This window comes from Piliocolobus tephrosceles, chromosome 14 (assembly GCF_002776525.5).
Source record: "Piliocolobus tephrosceles isolate RC106 chromosome 14, ASM277652v3, whole genome shotgun sequence".
In the NCBI taxonomy this organism is placed as follows: domain Eukaryota; kingdom Metazoa; phylum Chordata; class Mammalia; order Primates; family Cercopithecidae; genus Piliocolobus; species Piliocolobus tephrosceles.
This window is the reverse complement of record NC_045447.1, coordinates 101,481,052-101,502,539: the sequence shown is the minus strand read 5'-3', so window position 1 is coordinate 101,502,539 and position 21,488 is coordinate 101,481,052. Positions and strand designations below refer to the sequence as shown.

Genomic DNA, 21,488 nt, shown 5'->3' with positions numbered 1-21,488 from the left:
TGGAGCCGCCATTCCTCTACGGTTCTGTGATTGAGTGGAAGAGCATGTGTACTCTGAACAGGGGATCCAAACCCTGCCATGTTCTTTCTCAGCAGTCAGTGCGGCACAGGACTTTCTGTGGGAATGCTAAGAGAGCAAGGGCCAGAGGGCTTTTAGCCACCACCTCCCATGGCCAGTCTTCACAAATTACCTTTGGCTAATTTGATGGTCTCTCCTCTTGGGATCTAAGATTTCAAACATGTGCAGACGCAATTGCAGAATTGAGACAAGACATTGTTCCACAGTATATTTTTTGTATCACTGGCTCAGAAAAAGACTCATTGAAATCCTGTATCAAAGCCGTGTGTGAACATCTTGAGAAAGCATCGGCTCACTGACTTGACAAGGGAGGAAGCAACCAAGAATTCTGCCCTTTTTCGATGCCTGAGTGTGATATTTTGCCTCAACATCCCTCTTAGATGAAGTTGTTGATTGAAAATCATTTAAGTTTTTACCCTGTGATAAAAGATCAAGTCCTCAGAAAGATCTCCAAAGCGTTTACTGTTTGTTTGGTTTTGTTTTGTTTTGGTAAGTTTACCATGATTTTGCTTGAATTGCTGTCTGTTGATCTTCTCAGCTAAGATCGAGGTAGAGTTGCACAGTGGAAGAGGACTGCATGTAAGGAGGCAGCTCTGTCTCAGAGGACAAAAGGCCTGGGAGCACCCAGACAGGCAGTCACTCCCCTCCCAGTGGCCACTGTGGAGGTATTTCATAGAAATGCTTGCTGGACCATTCAGGTTTAGAGTTGGGACAAAACTGAGAACTCATGAGAATATTGGACAGGAGTTAGGAAATGACCTTCTCATGCAGCTGAGGCAAGGAGAGGAGAACCCTGGGATTGAAACTTGTAGTCCACCGCCTGCCCCTGCAGTGTGGCCCCTGTTACATTTTCCTGCAACTCTGCCTTCTTGAGTGCAAATGTCTTCGAAAGGGGCAAATGCTTCGTAAGTGCCAACAGGGTGTGTTTCAGCGAATGTTCACAGTGTACACCAGTCCGTCTGAAGGCCTCTTCCCTTCCCCAACACCCTCCCATCAGTGCAAAATTACCCTGCCCAGCAGGGAGTGAGGTGTGTGTCTCAGAAGATTTTGTTGCTGTGCTCTGAGTACTCACTCCTCATCTCCTTTGACCAGTTTCCTGACACTCCCCTTGTTCACAACACAGAACGTGAGTGCTCTTTCCTGTCATTTTGATGCTGATAAGCAGACAGTGATTTCAGTGTGAAAATGAGAAGTTTTTTTTTTTTTTAAAGACAGGCTACAATAATTCCCACGCAGAGAGCCACAAACGATGACACTGGATTCCAAACAGCAAGAATGTATGGAGAAGAGGAGGCCAACAGTGAGCTGAGAGAGGCCAGCCAGGATTCACACGTGGGAGGGGATGCATGGGAATGAGGATGGGACGTTGGTGGATAGCATCCTGGCTGGTCTCAGAATGGACATGGGTTGTGGATTTCTAATTCCTGGAGAAACCAGAGTTCTAGGAATTGTAAGCTGCTTTATGTTAGGAAAGAAAAGACGGTGTTCTGCCCTTCTGTCCCTTACAACTGTGCGTACTGCCACTAAACCTGGAAGCTGAGAAGGATATAATGGCTACTCCTGACTTCTTCTCATCAAATCAGCCTGCTATTGTTTTCTGCAATGGTTGTGTTTTGTGGTGAAGCCAAGTTTCACACCTGAGTCTCCTTACTGCAGGTTCTCACTCTCACAGTGGAGGGTTAACAATAATCACTTCGTATGTTGCACTTTTTTGGAAAGAATTACCAGATAAAGTGCAAGATCCCGGTGAAATGTGAATAACACAGATAAAGGAAAAACAGATTTTTTGTAAAAGTATACTCTAAATATCACAGGGATCACAATTATAATAAAAACTAATTCACTGTTTATCTTGAATTCAAATTCCACTTAGTATTTGTTATTCATACTTGCTAAATCCTGACACTGTATTCTTTTGCATAGTTGTAATTTTAAGGAACAGTACAATGTCTTATTCTAGGATTTACCTACAGAAATAGAGGAGCCACATTACTGGGATAAACACAGTCATTGTAAATATCAGGAAAGCATTGGAACATATTAATATAGTAATTTTTACGCCCCCAAAACCTGAAAGCATTTTTAGACAGCAAAAATAGCTTCATTATGCTTTTGATTGCATAATATATCTCTGGAAAGATGAAAAACAATCAGATAACACCTGTTTCCTCCAGGAAAGCAAATGTGGTGGCCAGGGAAAAAAGATGGGAGGAAGGCTGGTCATTGCCTATTCCACTGTGCACAGTTTGAATTTGGAACCAAGCAAAAGTATTGCTTGGTTAAATTAAAACCATTCAAAAGATAAAAAGTAAACATTTAACACCATCACAATATGCTGGGAAACAAAATGAACGGATTTCTGGTCTCGGTACTGTAGGTCGCATAGCCACTCTTTCCTGGACTGAGGCTTCCCAGGAAAGGGGATGGGAAGTAAGGCTGACCTGCTGGTGTGGACAGAGATTCCAGCAACATACATGACCTGGGGGCACAAGGGTTGCTTCCTAAACAATGATGAGCACACAGCCAACTAATAGCCTGGATCGGCTGAAACCATCCTGATTTCAAACACCCAGTCCCCTTGCCTTCCTAAGAACTCCTATGTTTCTCAGACTGAAAACGTGTTCTGAATTTTGTTCAGGAAGTGCGGCCCCTGTTGAAATTCATCAAGAGTGGGAAAGAGCCAAAGAGGGAAGGAGCATGGGTTGCTTGGCACAAAAGTATGCCTGTTGATAAAGAATGGAAGTAAAGGGGACATCAGGTAGAAGGTTTTGCTGTAAGTCAGAAGGACAATTTAAAAGTTGCCTAAAGAGGTGCACGCCATCTGTGTTGCTGCCGTCCAGTTGGAAGGGAAACTCAGGTTCTTGCCTAATGTCTGGAGCCCTTCACAGAATGTCCCCCACCCCTACCAGCTGCCCACTGCCCCTCCCCCTCTGCAGAATGTCTGGGGTCCTATGTTCTAAACCTATTTACATTCAAATTTTCCTTGCTCCACTTGGACTCAGGAGCATCTGCTGAGCCAGGTCACTCTCTGTGTCCTACCCTTGACTTTTCTCACTGCGGAAACTGCCAGACAGCAGTGGGCAGTGCCCAGCCTGAGGGGATGGCTTCAAATGGAGGTGAGCCTGTAGGGATGGGGGCATTATCCGAGTCTGCCATGCCTCAACTCCTTGGGAATTCAAATTTGAACTGCCCCTGGGGACAGCTGATAGGGCTGATGTTGAAGAGGGAGGGAGCATTGGACGTCCCCAAGGACAACACGCCTGGGGATGGCCATGGCACCCTGAGTCTGTGGTTAGGGAGGACGGCTCCTTAGAGGTAGACCAAGATGCCTGCGGGAATACACCGTGTAGAGGAAAGGATGGAGTGGATGGATTGATCCTTTCTGGAGGGGGACAGGTCACGTCATTGTGTGTTTGTAGGGAGTGGTGGGATCGTGTTGTGCTGGTGGCCCAGGGAGAATGACAGGCAAGCCTGAGCCCTGTGCCATGTCTTCAGGCACCTGGAAGGTGCCCTTCCATAGTGTTCAGAGGGATTTGGGCTGGAGTTTTCTAGATCTTAGGGAGGAGTGGGGAGAAGTGGTCTCAGCCAGAAAACTGTTGGGTGGGTTGGCTGTGACAGAGCGTGTAATGACAACCTCTGGGTGGGCGAGGCTGGGGGCTACTGTAACTGCCACAGCCCAGAGCCTCTCAGCTCCCACCCCAGAGCTGGCTGCTCCATCAGTTGAGGTAGCTGTTGGCTTTGATCCAACAGGGGTGGGGACAAATGGGGAAGTTCAGGTAACACATGGCCTGGACTTCCTGAGATGTTCTGAATTGTTCGCCCTTTTGTGGAAGCTCAGGTCTTCAGACCCCCTTCCTCTTGTCTACTAGCTCATGGCCTGTCCTCTGCACTTTGTGTTACTGTGGAGATGAAGAATTTGCTCCTATTCCATTTATACTACTTCATGAAATGGGGACAGGTGTGGATTCTTGCTGGTTCTCAGTGGAAGGGTCTGGAAAGGCTGGTTTCCTTTTCAGTAGAGGAAGGAGAATAGTGCACAAATAGGAAGATGGTTTTATTATTATTATTATTATTATTCAAGTTAGGATATGTATTCTGAATGATGAGGTGCATGTGCTGTATCCCTTATTCCCCCTGACTAGAGACTGCATGAGGTTCTAGTGAACAGGGTTGGCCACTGTGTTCAGTTATTGGGAGCTCAGAGATGCTCCTTGTCCCACTACCTATTGTAACATGACCAGCAGCTGTGAAAATCCCTGGGCACCTCCCCTGATAGCCTTGCTGCTCACCAATTGCTGGCTGAGTTCTAATCGTGTTCAGCTGTTGCTGGCTGTGCGGTGACAGTATCTCAGGGGACTCCACCACTGCCTCTCAGACCTGCTCCCTGGTAGCAGAGCTTCCTGAGTGGCAGCTGGGACCACTGAGCACTGAGCAATGGGTGGCCCGAATCTGACCCCCATTTAGCACTTGCTGTGGGGACAGGACAGCAAGTGCCAGGTCGTATGTCAGGACACTGTGCCACAAGTGTCCTGTGCCAGGACAATCACTTGCATGCTGGGCGTGATGAGTTATAGATTATCTTCAGGGTTCCTAGGGTGCTGGCTTGGGAAAGATTTCCATCCAGTAGTTTTCTTTTGTTGTGTTTGAGCTAGGGAAGAAAGGGGTTTACAAGAGCTTCAGGAAAAGGAAGATTGAGGAGAAGATGTGGCCATAATATTCGGAAGCTTCTGGCTTCCTGCCGGCCTTCTCAGTGCCGAGCACTGCTCTGGTGTAGGCCCCTCACCTGTTGCTGAGCATGCTGAGGACCACTAAGCCGCTGAGAGACTCATCCCTGACCCATGGCTTGGGAGATGCCTGTGAGGCTGATGGGGTCTGCCAGGGACATCTGAGGGAGACCCTCGGGCAGCGAAGGCTTGGCTGTTGCTTCTTGGGAGACAGGGGTCAGGGAGTCTTGGTGACCGGGGCCAGGCTCTCTAGTGGAGCGACTCTCCTGTGGAGGAACAGAGCATCTAATGCACACTCAGGGACACTTGCAAGTGGCAGAGTTTCCCTGTCACATGCCCTCAGCTGTTGGAACTCCACTCTGAATCCCCAGTGACTAGTGAGAACCAGGAGACCTCAGCTCATTCATCTCTTTCCTTTGTCTCCACAGCATACCCAGTGCTGGGACCGGGCGTGACCGTGAACCCTGGCACCTCCCTTTCTGTGTTCATGGCTCTGCCCTTTACCACACCTGCTCCCAGCCCAGCACACGGGCCACCCCTCGTGACTGCAGCGGTTCCTCCCGGCGGCCCTCTGGTGCTGTCTGCCTTCCCCAGCACACCTCTGGTGGCAGGACAGGATGGCCACGGCCCGAGTGGGGCTGGGGCTTCTAATGTCTTTGTCCAGATGAGGACAGAAGTGGGGCCTGTGAAGCCCCCTCAGGCACAGACCTTGGTCCTAACTCAGAACCCCCTTGTCTGGCAGGCTCCAGGCGCCCTCTGCGGAGGTGTCGTGTGTCCACCTCCCCTACTCCTGGCAGCTGCTCCTGTGGTGCCTGTTATGGCTGCCCAGCTGGTTGGGGGCACCCAGGCCTGTGAGGGAGGCTGGTCCCAGGGCCTTCCTGTTCCACCACCACCACCACCGACTGCCCAGATGCCCCCCATCGTGTCCCACGCTGGGCCATGGCCACAAGGGGCTCATGGAGAGGGCAGCCTGGCTCCCTCCCAGGCCAAGGCCCCACCAGACGACTCCTGCAATCCCAAGAGTGTCTATGAGAACTTCCGACTCTGGCAGCGCTACAAGCCCCTGGCCCGGAGGCACCTTCCCCAGAGTCCTGACACCGAAGCGCTTTCCTGCTTCCTCATGTGAGTGTCCTCGGGGCACCAGAGCTCGTCCTGCAGCTCACACGTAAAGAGGCTGCTGAATGGACAGGAGGTCATGCTGTTCCGGGGAGCTTGCAGGGCGGTTGTGAGGGTGATGGGTTGCACTATGGGAAGGTACATTTTCAACAACATTAATCTGGCTGTGACTCAGGACAGACTGTCAGGGGCCTCAACTGCCCATCACTGTCCCGTGAGTCCAGCCAATCCTTACTTTCAATAATTTTCACAGCAATGTTTATAGAAGACCTAGGTCAGAGAGGGTTCCTGGTGTGACGTGAACGACAGTTTGGGTTTAGGTCTTTGAGTACACACTCCAGTGCCTCCCCTTGAACCCAGTATTGATGGCCAGGAGAACATCACATGGAGTTGTGAGGAGGAGCTGCAGGGCCCGGCGGGAACCTGGCACATGCCCGCAGTTCTGCCCAGGTCCAGCACAGCGGTGGTGGAGCCTGCACAGGGGGATGGTCTTGGGCCCCGTACTAGGGTTGATGCTGGGCAGGTATTTGCATCTTCGCCCTCAATCCCTCCTAGAAAAAGGGACAATGATGCTTCATTCAGAGGATGGCGAAGAGATGACTTGAGCTCACATATGACATGTGTAGCACAGTGCCTGGCACATGCTATGACACATTACATGATAGCAATTATGATTACTGTCCCCATTACTATCATTATCAGGACTAGGCCATCTAGGAGAGTGCTCCCCAAAGCCATAGGCTCCAGTGATAGCTCTGAGTACACCACGAGCCCAGCAGCCAGGGCCGTGGACTGTGGTGACTGTGAGGCAGCAACGTCAGCATCCGGGAGAGTTTGTGGTTTCATTCCCAGTCCCTGCCTCTCTCCACCCTGCGGCGCCTCTGTCACCCTGTGTTTCCCACTGATGAGCAAATGGGAGCTTGAGCACATCCACCGTGCAACACACTAACTGTTCCCCTTGGGAAGTCCCCTGCCTGGGGTGTAGGTGGAAGGCGGCCCCATCTTCCTCCCCAACAATCTCGCTGTCCCCGCACCCTGGAACTGGTTGCATTCCCCCTTGGAGCGGAGTCCCGGTGCACTGGGGACCCTGAGTCTTGGAGTGGAGCTGCCCCAGGCTCACAGGCCTTTGCCATGGCTCCTGTGGGAATATGCGAAGCTGTACCTGGCTGCTTGCAGTGGGCTTGACACCGCTCAGCTTTGGTTCTGGACGCTTGCTCCTGCTCCTCATGCTTCAGGACTCTGAGGCTGCATCCCCAGGGGCTGCCTTGCTCCAGAGTCCCCAGGAAGCTGGTGAAATGCTCAGTCCTGGGGCCCTAGAACCTGCACTTTAACCCTGGCTCCCAGGTCATTCTATGTGCACGCTGTCTCAGTCAGCTCAGGCTCGGCTGTAACAAATCCCATAGACTGGGTGCTTTATCGAGACACATTCATGTCTCCCGGTTCCAGAGGCCAGAAATCCCAGATCAAGGTGACAGCAGATTGGGTGTCTGGTCAGGACCCTCTTCCTGGCTGGAGAGAGCTGCCTTGGCTGTGTCCTCTTGTGGCTGAGAGGGAAAGCCCTGGCATCTCCTCCTGCCCTTATCGGGGCTCGGATTCCATGCCTGGGACCCACGCTCATGACCTGCTGTAACCATGATTGCCTCCAAAGACCGACACGCCGGCGCTGAGGGCTTCAGCACAGGAATGTTGGGGACACATATGTTCCACCCATAGTACTGAGTTCACTTCTCAACATCATAACACCGAGGACTTGAGGGGCAGTCGGAGAGGCCACTCCGTAGCTTGTGTTGATGTTCGATCTTGGGGGCGTGTCCTGGGGCCTGAGGAGCCCACATGGGGGAGAACAGGACATGGACAGATGGCAGGACAGGTGTGGGGAGGACAGGGGCCAGGTGTTGGGACCAGGTGGGCTCGGGATGAAGGGTGGGCTTACAGACTGGGGCTGACTGCACTGGTTTACAGCCCAGTTCTCCGATCCCTGGCCCGGCGGAAGCCCACCATGACGCTGGAGGAGGGACTGTGGCGGGCCATGCGGGAATGGCAGCACACGAGCAACTTTGACCGGATGATCTTCTACGAGATGGCGGAAAAGTGAGTCTGGGGTCCTGGGGGCAGGGCCCGCGTGGCAGAGTGAGACTGAATGACAGAGGCCTGGTGGCCATGGTGGCTTCTCAGCATGGAGCATGAGGAGGGTGTGGACAAACACAGGATGCTCTGGGCCCCTGGCTCCCTCAGGAAGCTGCTCCTGCCACCTAGAGTGCTCTGGGGTCTCTGTCCTGCCCTTTTGGGAAGCACCCCCTGCCTGGCCTGGGCCAACCCCTGCCTTGACACTGGAGGTCATGGTGGCAGCAGCCAGCGTCGCAGCCCAGAGGGGGTCATCTCCAGCTGTGGGGATGGGGAGAAGGGGCGCTAGTGACTGTAGACAGAGTGGGGTGCAGACTCCTCACAGCAGTGGCCAGAAGTCAGTTTTCTGCCATCCCAGCCTGGCCAGGGAGTTTGGGCAGGGGAGACCTGCGCCCGGGACACCATGAGACCCATCTCTGGCCTGACCGCCTTTGCTCCTGGGCAGTGCCCTCCGTGAAGACAGACAGACAGACAGACAGCAGCCTCAGGAGAAAGGGGCCCTATCCTCCGGGCTCAGCTTTTGCTTCCTCCCGACCAGGGGTCTCCCGGGCCTCATGCCCCTGGGTTATCTTTCAGGGACCCGCAGTCCCAGCCTCAGGACTCCTGCATCTGGGCATCATCCCTGACGCCGTCTGCCATCAACCCCACCCCTAGGCAGCTGAAACCTGGAGGAGGAGTCCCCCAGGACCCTCCTGGGCCTTGTGGCCCTGACTTGAGTCAGGAAGCCCCTTTGATGCCATGGGCTCTGCAGGGGCCGGGTGAGGGAGGGTGAGCCCAGAACTCTGGAAGCAGCTCCCTCCTGGGACTGAAGGATGAGACCCAATGAGGGCCCAGACAGCCCACCCGAGGCACTCCCTCGCATCCCTGCCCTCGGCCATTGCCTGGTCCTGAGGACAGGGGGCCTGGACCCTCTCCGCACAGCCTGGGCCTCCTTCACCTCCAGGTTCCTGGAGTTCGAGGCTGAGGAGGAGATGCAGATGCAGAAAGCACAGTGGATGAAGGAGCCCCAGAGCCTGCCTCCTCCAGCCCCGCCGAGGCTTGAACAACCTCAAGGACCCCTGGCCCCTGAGGTGGTCAAGCAGCCAGGTACAGCTTCCCACATTCCCACAGGAGCCATGGCAGAGGCCAAAGGGGCCACGGGAGGCCACTGTCCTCACACCCCATGCTTCCCTTCAAGAGGGGGGTTTGCTCCCTCCAACAGGACAGTTTCCGGGAGCATATGTTGGGTATTGACCAGGTCAAGTTTCCTAGCTACTCTCTCCCCTCGCCCATCCAAAACTCCACATATGCTCTGCCCAGGAAGCAGGGATGAGCGGGGAGAGTACGTGGCATATTGGTGGCTCCAAACTTCCTCCCAAGTGATGCTGTCTCAGATGTGCCCCTCCTGTGCGTCTCCTCCGGGTGCGCTGTGGTGCAGGTGGCCCTGACCCAGCTGGGACCCACTTCACATCCCCAAACCCTGCCCTCCCCTGTGTGGTGCAGGCAGGAGGAGCGGCCCTCACCACACCCAGCCTCCTCCTTCTCTGCCTCAGTGTACCTTCCCAGCAAGGCCGGCCCCCAGGCCCCGACTGCCTCCCTGCCACCACCCAGGCCCCGGAGGCCAGCGGAGACCAAGGCCTGCCTGCCACCATCCAGGCCCCACCGGCGAGCAGAGACCAAGGCCCGCCTGCCACCACCCAGGCCCCAGAGGCCAGCAGAGACCAAGGTCCCTGAGGAGATCCCACCAGAAGTGGTGCAGGAGTATGTGGACATCATGGAGGAGCTGCTGGGGCCTCCCCTCGGGGCCACGGGGGAGCCCGAGAAACAACAGGAAGAGGGCGAAGTGCAGCAGCCACAGGAAGAGGATTGGATGCCCCCAGACCCGGGCCTCCTAAGCTACATTGACAAGCTGTGTTCCCAGAAAGACTTTGTCACCAAGGTGGGCTGGCCTGGAGTGCTGGGGTCTGCAGGATTCCGGGGGGTGGCACTCCCAGGTCCTTGGAATTAAGCTCTGTTCCTTAGCTATTCAGCAGCGTGTGTATTTCCATGGATTTCAGTGTCTGTGTATGTGATTGTGTGTGTCTGTGTGTTGCTGTGTGTTTGTGTCTGTGATTTGTTACTGTGTGTCTTTGTGGGTGTGAGTGTGGAGTGTGTAGGTTACCTGTGTCTGTGTCTTTTCCTGTGTCCTATGTGGGTCTGTTTGTGTGTCTGTGTGTGCTTTGTGTGTCTCTGTCTGTATGTGTGTATGCTACCAGGTCTGTGGTCTGTGTGTGTAGCTGGTGGTTGCCATGATATGAGACAGCCCCAGGAAGGTGGGTACGGGGTGTTCCCCGCTTTCTGCATCTCCTCCAGGTGTCCTTGGCTCCAGGTTACTTCCTGCGCAGGAAACTCACACCTTCTTCCTTCTGTTCCCAGGTGGAGGCCGTCATTCACCCCCGATTCCTGGAAGAATTGCTTTCCCCAGATCCACAGATGGATTTCTTGGCCCTAAGCCAGGAGCTGGAGCAGGAGGAGGGACTCACCCTTGCCCAGGTGAGCAGGAGGGGCAGGAGGGACCCAGCACACAAGGCCCACCTGAATGTCTAACCCCACCCTGCTGGGGATGCTCGGCTTCTTGAGGAGCCACTCCGGGGTGGGAAGATGCAGGTTCAGAGGGAGTGGGATGGAGAGGAACCAGGGAGAGGAGTCAGGATGCAAGCTGCAGTGAGGCCCAAGGGGACGCCCAGCAGAGCCACACCCTCTCTCTTTGACATAAAGCCCAGCTGCCTCAGGCTTCCCTGCCTCCCGCCCAAGTGCCCTGGTCACTACCCTGGGCCCTGCTCACACCTGGGGCAGCGCCAGTAAGTGCCCCATTTCCTCCCGCAGCTGGTGGAGAAGCGCCTCCTACCTTTGAAGGAGAAACAGCATGCGAGGGCAGCCCCTAGTCATGGCGTGGCCCGGTTGGACTCAAGTCCTTCTAAGTTTGCAGCTGATCAAGGAACAGAGAGAGACATCCCTGACCCCCAACAAGAGGTTGACATGGAAACCTGCCCACCCCAGGCGGCTGCCCGGGACCCTCAGGGACAAGGCAGAGCACACACCAGCATGGCCAGGTCCAAAGACCCAGCCGTGCCTTTGGGATGTCAGGATTCCCCCGGGCTGAGGGCTGCTCGGTCAACCTCTCCTCCCCAGGACCACAGACCCACCTGCCCTGGCCTGGGGACCAAGGACGCCTTGGATCTCCCCGGAGGGTCTCCTGTCAGGGAGTCACACGGGCTGGTTCAGGGGTCAAGTGAGGAGGAGGAGCTCCCCAGCCTGGCCTTCCTCTTGGGTCCCCAGCACAAGTTGCTGCCCTGGAGGCTACCCCAGAGCCCTGTCCCTGCCTTGGGCCTTCTCAGCCCAGAAAAGTGGGGACCCCAGGGAGCTCTTCAGTCCCCATCTGCTCAAAGAAGAGGCCTCAGCCTGGCACCCTCTCTTGCCACCAAGTCCAAGAAGCGACCTGTCTTCGGAAGCTCATCCCCTGCTGCAAAGACACCCCACCCAGGGCCTGGGCTCAGGGTCTCTGGGGAGCAATCCCTGGCTGGGGGGCTCGGTGGCCCCTCACAGTCTCAAAAGAGAAAGGGTGACCCCTTGTTCTCCAGGAAGAAGAAGAAGCGGCATTGTAGCCAGTAGGGGCTTCCGGGCAGACTCTTGGTGCCAATCTCCAAGGGTGGGGCTCTGGCATCCGATGCCCCAAAGCAGTCAAAAGCTTCTCCCCCAGTGCTGATCTTGCTGGGCCTTAGCTTTGGAGGGTAGCGGAGGGAGGGGCGGGAGAGGGTGGCTGAATGGGGAGGGCAGGAAGGGAGAAGGGTAGGGGAGGGAGGGGAGGGAGAGAGTGGCTGAATGGGGAGGGCAGGAAGGGAGGGCCTGGGGGGAAGGGGCTGGGGGATGGGAAGCAGTGCCTTGGGGACCTCCTGTGTAAATGTAAATAAATGTAGTTGTGTTGGAAAATGCTCTCAGGGCTGCTGCCTCTGTCCTCGGGGCTGTGCTGCTCGGTGGAGGGCGTCTGTGAGGGAGGGTGGAGGAACTGGGAGATGCCAGGCACTGGGAACCCACAGGGGCGGGCCCCACTCTTTCCTCCTGATGTAGGGGGCCCCTTCAGATGCCCCAGGGACTGACAGATGCTGAGGAAGCCCTGATCCCTCCCACCACCCACTCACAAGGCCCCGCCTGCTTTAGGGAGTCTTCTCAGGGCCTCCCATCATTATCAGTATCCCTGGAAAACCCTGGGATAGAGAGAGCTGGCTGGCTTTTGTTCTGCTCAGTGGGAGCTGAAGAGAAGGCAGCTGCCTAAAACATGGACATGGGGAGAGGCGGCTGCTCCTGCTTAACCCTCATCAGGAAGAGCGTGGGCACTGGGCTGAGGGGAGACGTTGAGGTGACCGTCCACACGGGTGTGTTTGGGATACGACGGTGAGTGGGGAGTGGGGGAAGTCCCTTTGCCTGTTTCTGGGCAGGAGAGAGTCTTGTCCAACTAGCTGAACCAGATGCTCCTTGCTGTGGCCACAGGGACTGGCTTCAGGGGCCCTCGGGCTCCAGCATGGAGCCCCCCCACAGCTCTGATTCCCTTCCTGTATGATGACTGAACTCGTGTGGAATTGATGTGGACAGAGATTTATATTGGTATCTAAAACAGTTCCCTCCCAACACACCATCACCTATGGGAACAAGTATGACCAGCCCATCAGGCACAGGGTGGGTGTGACTGCTCATCCCAGGGCCAGGAGGAGCTGGGGCCCAGGCTGAGAGGGGCCGAGGGTCAGCCACCCTTCTGCCAGGTACAGATCCCAAGAGCAGAGCAGGGGCTGCCTGGGATGTGGCACCAGCTGTTCGGGAAGTGCCCTGGGAGTCGGGGGCCAGGTGTTTGCTGAAGGGAGACTGCTAGAGTCCATGAGTGAGATGAGGACTGCATCAGGAGAGGGACTGAGGCTGGGGAGAATGCTCTGCTCTTTCCCAGGTTGTCCTGTCCTCCCCGTCTCTGCTGAACTCCCCTCACCCCATGGGCCAACCTCTGCCCCCCTTACCCCTAACTCGCCTCTTAGAACCTCAGATCCCAGCATGGACAGGACCTGGCACCTGCCCTGGTTCCCTCCTGGCCAACTCCTTCTTCTCCACAGTCTGAGTTCTGATTCCTCCCCCAGGGGAGGAGGAGCCCTTGTTGGCTCAGGACCCCTGTGACTGCCAGGGCACAGGTCCCAGCACTGCCTGCATGCAGAGCTGTGGTCATGGCACTGGGGTCTGGCCCAGCAGCAGAGGCTTGTGGGGCAAAGCTGCCCGGTACACAGTGGCCTGGCCCCTTGGCCAAGTGACAAAGGGAGCCATGTTTGGGTCCTCTCTGGCCCCATCTGCCCACAGAGCACAGCAGTCAGCCAGACAGGTGCCCCTCTGCCCCATCCCTTCTGCTCGATGCGGGCAGTGTGGCAGGCCTTCTGTCCTCTGTGGCCTTTGGGAAGGAGAGTTTATCTTGGCAGGGCTTCCCCAGCTCAGTGCACATCAGGCCCTCGGGGAAAATGTGGGGAGTGAAGAGTCACTGGTGGGTGAAGTGGGCAGCTCCCGTGACTCCTCTACATTCAGGGCCATCCTCAGGAGATAGGGTAGCACTGCCCCTTTGCAGGGTTTAGGAATGTTAAGTGAGCCGTGTTTGAAGAGAACATGGTCTATACTCTGCTGTGTGTGGGTGCTCAGCCAACTTCCTCACCTAAGGGTGAAAGTGACACCTTGGGGTTCCTGCTGGTTATCACACTGGCTGTTGTCTACCCCACTGTCCTGTCCTTGTTTTGGCTGAGCTATTCCCAGGAGGCAGAACCTGTGCTTCCTCCACCGCTGTGTCCCGCCTGAGCCCTACAGTCTGCCCCTAAACGGGCAGAGTGGGGCTGACTGGGGGGATCTGATAGACTGAACACAGGTTCCCCTCCCCCCAGCCCCATTCCTGTGTTGAAGCCCTAACCTGCAACTTGATGGTATTTGGAGATGGACCTTTGGGAATTATTCAGCGTTAGAAGAGACCATGAGGGTGGGGCCCTAGTGATGGGATTGGGGCCCTGGTAAGAAGCAGAGACCCCAGAGCTCGCTCTCTCCCTGACACGAGGACACAGTGAGAAGGCGGCCATCTGCAAGCCAGGAAGAGGGCCCTCACCAGAACCTTACCACACTGGGATGCTACCCTTGGACTTCCAGCCTCCAGACTGTGACAAATACATTTCTTTTTTTAATACGTGCCACTACCCCCAAGTCTATGGCACTTTGTCCTAGCAGCCCTATGTGACTAGGACAAGGTCCATAATCTCAAGAACTTCCTTCATGACTGGTATCTGGAAACTATGCATCAGGGCCACAGGAAAGAAAGGCTCTGCCCTTTGCGACTGTCACCACACCTCCACCCCAAGTGCAGCGTATCATACATGAACCAGGAGAGCCTGGGATGCAGTGAAAGGAAATCTGTAATTACCCATGATGTTGTCACATCCACTCTTGGGGAAGCCATGCAGCTTGCTTGCAGCAGGTGCTGGGGGTGTGCTGAGGCTCTTGGTGGGCTTGGCCTCCCTGCTCACGCAGCCAGGTCACTCTCTGGGAGCCAGTGAGGCTGGGGTAGCCCCAGGCAGGTTTGCCTCCAGAGACCACTCCCTTCACTACTGGACGACAGATCCCTGAAGAAGCCATGGCCTCCTGGGAAATTCCATCTGACAACGGGAGCAAGGCCGGCCCCCGTTAGTGAACATGCTGTGCTTTCTGACAGCTACCAGGATGGACTTGATCCAGGTGGCTGCCCTTTGGTAGCTGCACTTTGATTCTAACTTCAGCGTCAGCACGCAGTGTCGCATGATGCTCTATGAATGGAACATACAATGTGTGTCTTTCACATCTGTCTTCTTTCACTTAGAATAATATTTCCAAGGTCATCCATGTTTTTAGTATGTATCATTATATCAAACCTTTTTATTGCTGAATAATACTCCATTAATGGATATACTAAAATTTTTCTGTTTATCAGTTAAGAACATTTGGGTTGTTTTCACTTTTTGGCTATTGTGAATAATACTTCTAAGAACATTTGTGTATGGGGTTTTCTGGGGATGTATGTTTCCATTTCTCATGGCTATATACCTAAGAGTGAAAATTGATGGGCCGTATGGAAACTCGATGTTTAACCATTTCAGAAGGTGCCAGACTGTTTCCAGTGTAGATGAAACATTTTATATACCCATTAGCTGTGTGATGGTCCCAGCATCTCTCCACATTCCAGCCAATATTTGTTATCAACTCTTTTTGATAAAGTCGTCCTAGTGGTTCTGAAGTTGCATCTCATCGTAGTTTGCATTTGCATTTCGCTGATGTTGAACCTCTTTCATGTACCTATTTGCCACTTGTGTATCTTTCTTTGGAGCAATGTGTACTCAACATTTACTAATTTTTAACTGGTTTGTGTTTTGCCATTGAGTTATAAGAATTCTTTACATATTCCAGATAAAAATGCTTCACAAGATATAATTTGCAGAAATATTCTCCCATTCTCTGGGTTGTCCTTTACTTTCTTGATGGTACTCTTTGAAGCACAAAAGTTTTTACTTTGGATGAAGTCCAATTTATCTTTTTTTTCTTTTGTTATGTGTGGTTTTAATGTCATGTTTATGAAACCTTTAATTAGCCCTAGGTCATGAAAATTTATTCCTATGCTTTTTCCTTTTCTAAAAACCATCTTAAACATTTTAAAGTGTACAATTTAGTAATGTTATATATATTCACATCATTGTGAAATTTAGATCTTTAGAAATTTTTATCTTTCACAACGGAAATTTTGTACACATTAAATACTAATTTCTCCCCTACTCCCACCCCCAGCCCTTGGCAACTACTACTTTATGTTTCTGTGATTTTGACTACGGTAAATACTTCATATGAAGGAAAATATTTGTCCTTTTGTGATTGGCTTCTTTCACTTAGCATAATGTTCTTGAGATTGATCCATGTTCTAGCATGTGACATGATTTCCTTCTTTCCGTAGGCTGCTTAGTCTTCCATTGTATGTACATACCATAGTTTATCCTTTCATCTACCAATGGACATTTGGATTGGATCTCTTGGCTATTGTGAATAATGCTGCAATAGGGATTGTATTGAATTTGTAAATTGTTTTAGGTAATATGGACATTTTAACAATATTAAGTCTTTAAATCCACATGCATGGAGATGTCTTTTCACTTATTTATATACTCTTTGGTTTCTTGTAGCATTGTTGTTTTGTAGTTTTTAGTGTCCAAGTTGTTTGCCTTCTTGGTTAAGTTTATTTCTAAGGATTTTATACTTTTTCATGCTATTATAAATAAAATTGTTTTGTTTTGTTTCTCAGTAGAGACAGGGTTTCACTACGTTGGCCAGGCTGGTCTCAAACTCCTGGCCTCAAGTGATCCGCCTGCCTCAGCCTCCCAACATGTTGGGATTACAAGTGTAAGCTGCCACACCTGGCCTGAAATTTTATGCTTAATTTCCTTTCCATGTTGGTCATTGCTAATGTATAGAACTGCGATGGATTTTTGTGTGTTAATGTTGCATTTTGTAACTTTGCTGAAATCATTTATTAGTTTTTGCAGGTTTTTTGGTGGGATTTTTAGGGTTTTCTACATGTAAAACCATATAATCTGTAAACAGAAATAATTTTACTTCTTCCTTTCCAATTGGAACGCCTTTTATATATCTTTTCCTTGTCTAATTGCCCTGGCCCAGTACTATGTTGAATAGAAGTGGCAAGAGTGTGCATCCTTGACTTTCTACTTTGAGGAATAGCTTTGTCTTCCACTAGTAAACATAATGTTAGTTGTGGGCATTTCACGTAAGGCCTCTATTATGTGGTAGTATTTTCCTCTTATTCCTAGTTTAATCATAAAATGGTGTTGAATTTTGTGGAATGCTTTGTCTGAATCATGTGGTTTCTGTCTTTCATTATATTAATGTGGTATGACTTGACTGATTTTTGTATCTTGAATCATCCTTGCACTCCAAGTAGAAATCCAACTTGGTCATGATGTATAATACTTTTTTTTTTCCTTTGAGACAGAATCTCACTCCCATCCAGGCCGGAGTGCAGTGGGGCAATCTCAGCTCACTGCAACCTCCACCTCCTGGATTCAAGTGATTCTCCTGCCTCAGCCTCCCACGTAGCTGGGATTACAGGTGCCTGCCACCATGCCCAGCTAATTTTTGTATTTTTGGTAGAGACAGGCACTGGAAGAGATGGGGGCAGAGAACAGCCCTCGCTGATAGCACAGAGCCTCACCTCTTCACACAGTCTCTTTCTCCTCTCCTCCTCTGCCCACACAGTGACTCCCAGCCTCTAAGATTCCTGCTTTTAGCAACGCCCCTGATAGCATACCAATGAACTGAGGAGTTCTCAAACACCAACTCTTCACTGCCCATTAGCACAATGAAGAAATTGAGGAAAATGTATATGTCCCTGAATGTTGCTAATGGTCTTAGGGCAAACTGCTGCTTATTCTGTGTTATGTACTTCTTAGTTCATTGGGGTTAGGATGTCATTTTTTAATGAAATCATGTCAATAGTGTTTGTAAAATGAATGATGTGCAACCCCATGAAAAATTGTATGTTTTTTGAAGGAGTAGAGGAAGCAAGGAGGTGTGATAAAAATTTTGACTGTTGAAGTGGCATGGGGGCAGGTTGAACTTGTCCAAGACTGCTTCCCTGCAGGCCGGCCTCCTTCAAGGCTTCGTGAATGCTCTCCACTGCTGGGCGTAAGGTCATCAAAGCTGAGTTCTAGTAGAAGAGACATTCTAGACGTCTAGAATGTCTGATGCACACACACTTAGAGGTCTAGAGACACCTGTTCTAGAAGTCCACCATTGTGCCTCCACTCCTTAGGTCTTGAAGAGAAATCACATTCATTCATTCTACAAGTATCTACTCAGGACGTGATATTTGTCTGATGAGTGATGAGCACAATGGTTGACAGGCAGAGACAAACAATAATCAAAAAATGAGTCATAAAGGGTAATGAAAGCTGGGCGCAGTGGCTCATGCCTGTAATCCCAGCATTTTGGGAGGCGGAAGCAGATGGATCACCTGAAGTCAGGAGTTTGGGACCAGTCTGGCCAACATGGTGAAACCTTGTCTTTACTAAACATACAAAAATCAGCCAGGCGTGGTGGCCTCTGCTGAGCTCTCTTTTGTGTTTTAATGTAAGGTTAAGGAGCTCCTGGGCCTTTGGGGATTCTCCACCAAACCAGGTCCCATCGTCATGGCTTCCTCCCCTCTCTGCAGTGGTGGGCAGATAATCTGCAGCTGCACACAGGACACACAGCGCTTACCCCTGCTCACTCAGGCTCACCTCCTAGGATGTCTCCGAGGCAGGCAGAAATCGAGGCTGGTTTGCCACACTCACATTCTGGGACCAGGGACCTGCACCTGCCCTTGCTACGCTCAACTGTCTCCCGGGCTGTCACCACTGCCCTCAGAAGAGCTCACACTGCTGGTGTGCCCAACCGTTTCTCAGGCTCTTGCCAAGAGGCGGCAAGAGAGTTCCCCCTACTCACCTGCCCACTGGGAACAAAACTTTATTTACTTTTTATTGAGGTAAAACAGATTTAACATAAACTACCATTTTAATCATTTTTGAATACAGGATTTATTGGCGTTAAGCTTATTCACATTGTTCTCTCACCATCACCACCAATCCATCTGCAGAACTTTCTCATCATCCCAATATCAGACTGTGAACCCATTAATCATCCAGCTCCCTGCTCCCTTTTCTCCAAGTCCCTTAATTTGAAGTGGGATGAGGAGACTATTTTTGAAATTACAATGTTCACTTTTTGTTGACTTTCTCCTTGACAACCTTCCCTTGATTTAGTCAGATGTCCCCACCCCCTGGTTTCTGGGACAGATTCCTCCCAGGCCTCAGGAGACTGTGCCCCATCTGCTGATAATGCCATGGTGGGACCCCAACAGGAAAACTAGGATATCTAATGTGCAAGGGCAGGGTTTTCAGGGGAGAGGAGGGGTTTCCTGAGAACTCTGGAAGCATGTCTGGAACTAGAGCCTTGTGTGGGAAGTACAGCATTTTTCTATCAGCAAAGCACTGAGAATGGGGAGACACCTTCTGAGGGGGCATCACAGGCAGGGGAGAGGAGAGGCAGACAAGCACTGGCTGCACTTACACTCAGTCCTTTGAGCAGCAGAAACAGTCTGGAATGTGTGGTACCACTTTCCCATTAGGATGCTGTGCCTTTTCTTACCAATTTTTGAGAATGTTTGGAATATTATGGATAATACTATGGATAATAACCCTTTATCTGTCAAATGTATTGGGAAGTTATTTTCTTTTTTTTATTTTTATTTATTTATTTATTTATTTATTTTTATTATACTTTAAGTTCTAGGGTACATGTGCACAACGTGCAGGTTTGTTACATATGTATACTTGTGCCATGTTGGTGTGCTGCACCCATCAACTCGTCAGCACCCATCAAGGGAAGTTATTTTCCCAGTCGATTTCACTTTTCAACTTTTTAAATTTAATTTATTTGCCAGAGTGAATGTACAACTTCTTATGTTGTCAAATAATAACATAGTCCTTGAAAACTTCTGGAGATTTCTATTTTGGTTTAAAAGGTATCCTTAGTCCCAAGTTATTTTAAAAATATGTTCTTTTAAGTTTTCATCCTAGATACATATTTTTGTTTTGTTTTGTTTTACACTTAGAAGTTCTTATCCATTTGTTTTGGGGTGAGACAGGGGATAGGAGGCCAACATTATTTGTTTCCAGAAAAACAACCAATTCTGCCAGGCTCATTTACTAAATAAACTTTCCTCCACTTAAAATAAAATCAGTAATATCTTTGTTTACTATCAAATTGTGATAAATATTGTGATTTACTTTGATACCTTCTAACTTATACCTCTTATTTGATTGTATTGATTATATAGCCTTAATAATGTTTTATTTAGTCTTCCATCAACATTTTAAAATAAAAATTTTATTCTCCATCTCATTCAGTTGCTTACAGTAATTATACTAAATTTGTATAACTTGAGAAACATGAAATCTTTAGTCATATTCTGCCATCCAAGAACACAGTCTCGTTCCATAGGAACATCTATTATTATATACTGTAATACATTTTGATAGTGTCTGATATTTCAGTTTTCTGAAGTTCATAAATATTCCATAATAATCACCTTTGAATTGCTTTTGCAATGTATACAACAAAATTTTATGTTAAGCAAATCATTGAAATAGTAAGAATTTCATGAAATCAAAGTGGTCCACCTTTGCTCATAACAACCCTTCATCTCCTGCCTTCTCCTTGTTTCTCTACTCCTCCTTCCTCGTCCTAGAGCACTAGTATCAAAACAGGTCCATGCAGCCACCTTATATTGGGTCCCACCAGAAAGTAGTCCCCTGAAACTCAAGCCAAATGCCACAGGCAACACAAAGAGACTCACTGGGTGGTGTTGGCAAAGTCTGGGTCCAGGCCCTGTCCAGGATGTACTTACTGAAGCAATCTGGCTCCACATGTCTTGCAAATGATTTCAAAGCAGCTACAAATCCCTAGACCCAGGAGCCCCAACATCTGGAACAAATAGCTTATTTGAAATGCGAAAATTATTCCCTGACCTAAAGGAAGAACAGCAGCCTCCTCAGTAGTGAGTCAATCTCTCCAGGTCTTTCCATGGAAGGCCCAGGCTCTTCCTGGCCCTACAGGCAGGGAAAGTTCTAGTGATCTTGCAAAAGTCCCTTCATCCCTGCTGTTTGGTGGGCTTTGCTTTATACCAAACTGGCTACAAAGGTTTGAGGAAATTAGCACATGATCAAACCATGAGAACTAGAGCTTCAGGTTTGCAAAAACCAGCATGAGCGCAGCCTGGAAAGATGTCAGCTTATCCTGATGCAGGAAAGGTGAGGCCTAAAGCTCTGACCCCACATGTGAGGACAAGAGATACTGTGGAAAGGGGAGGGACTAAGAATATTGGCATGAATATAAAAGTTACACCATTGATCTAAATATGTTAATAGAAGCCCCATTTTTATATCAAAAAGGCAACAGAAAACTCCCTCACATTGGTATTTCAACAGGTATCTTCAATAGAGCTGCTATTAATGTATTATATATGCCTGCAAATTCAAACTTTTTGACTCTAAGTAAAAATAGAAAATTTATATTGTGACTCTGAGTATCCCCATATCTATAAATGAAAACAAAAGTTGTATGAAATAATGCTTGATGCACTCTCATATATTCAATTCTATTCCACACTATTCCATTCTCTTCCATTTCATCCCATCCCACTTTTGAAAAAGGTCATGGAAGGCCGAGCAATGTGGCACATGAGAGGAGGTTAATGCCTGTGCCCTCCAGAATAAAGGACAAAAGCAGTGACTAAACAAGTTCATTTTGACTGGAGTGTTTGAGAGAGAACCCTGGACAGCAGGGAAGAGA

At 50.4% G+C, this 21,488-nt stretch overlaps 1 pseudogene; it reads left to right on the top strand.

Annotated features, from left to right (window-relative positions):
* The first annotated feature begins 2,814 nt into the window (after nt 1-2,814).
* LOC111554172 lies at nt 2,815-11,672 on the top strand (annotated as a pseudogene).
* The last annotated feature ends 9,816 nt before the right edge of the window (nt 11,673-21,488 follow it).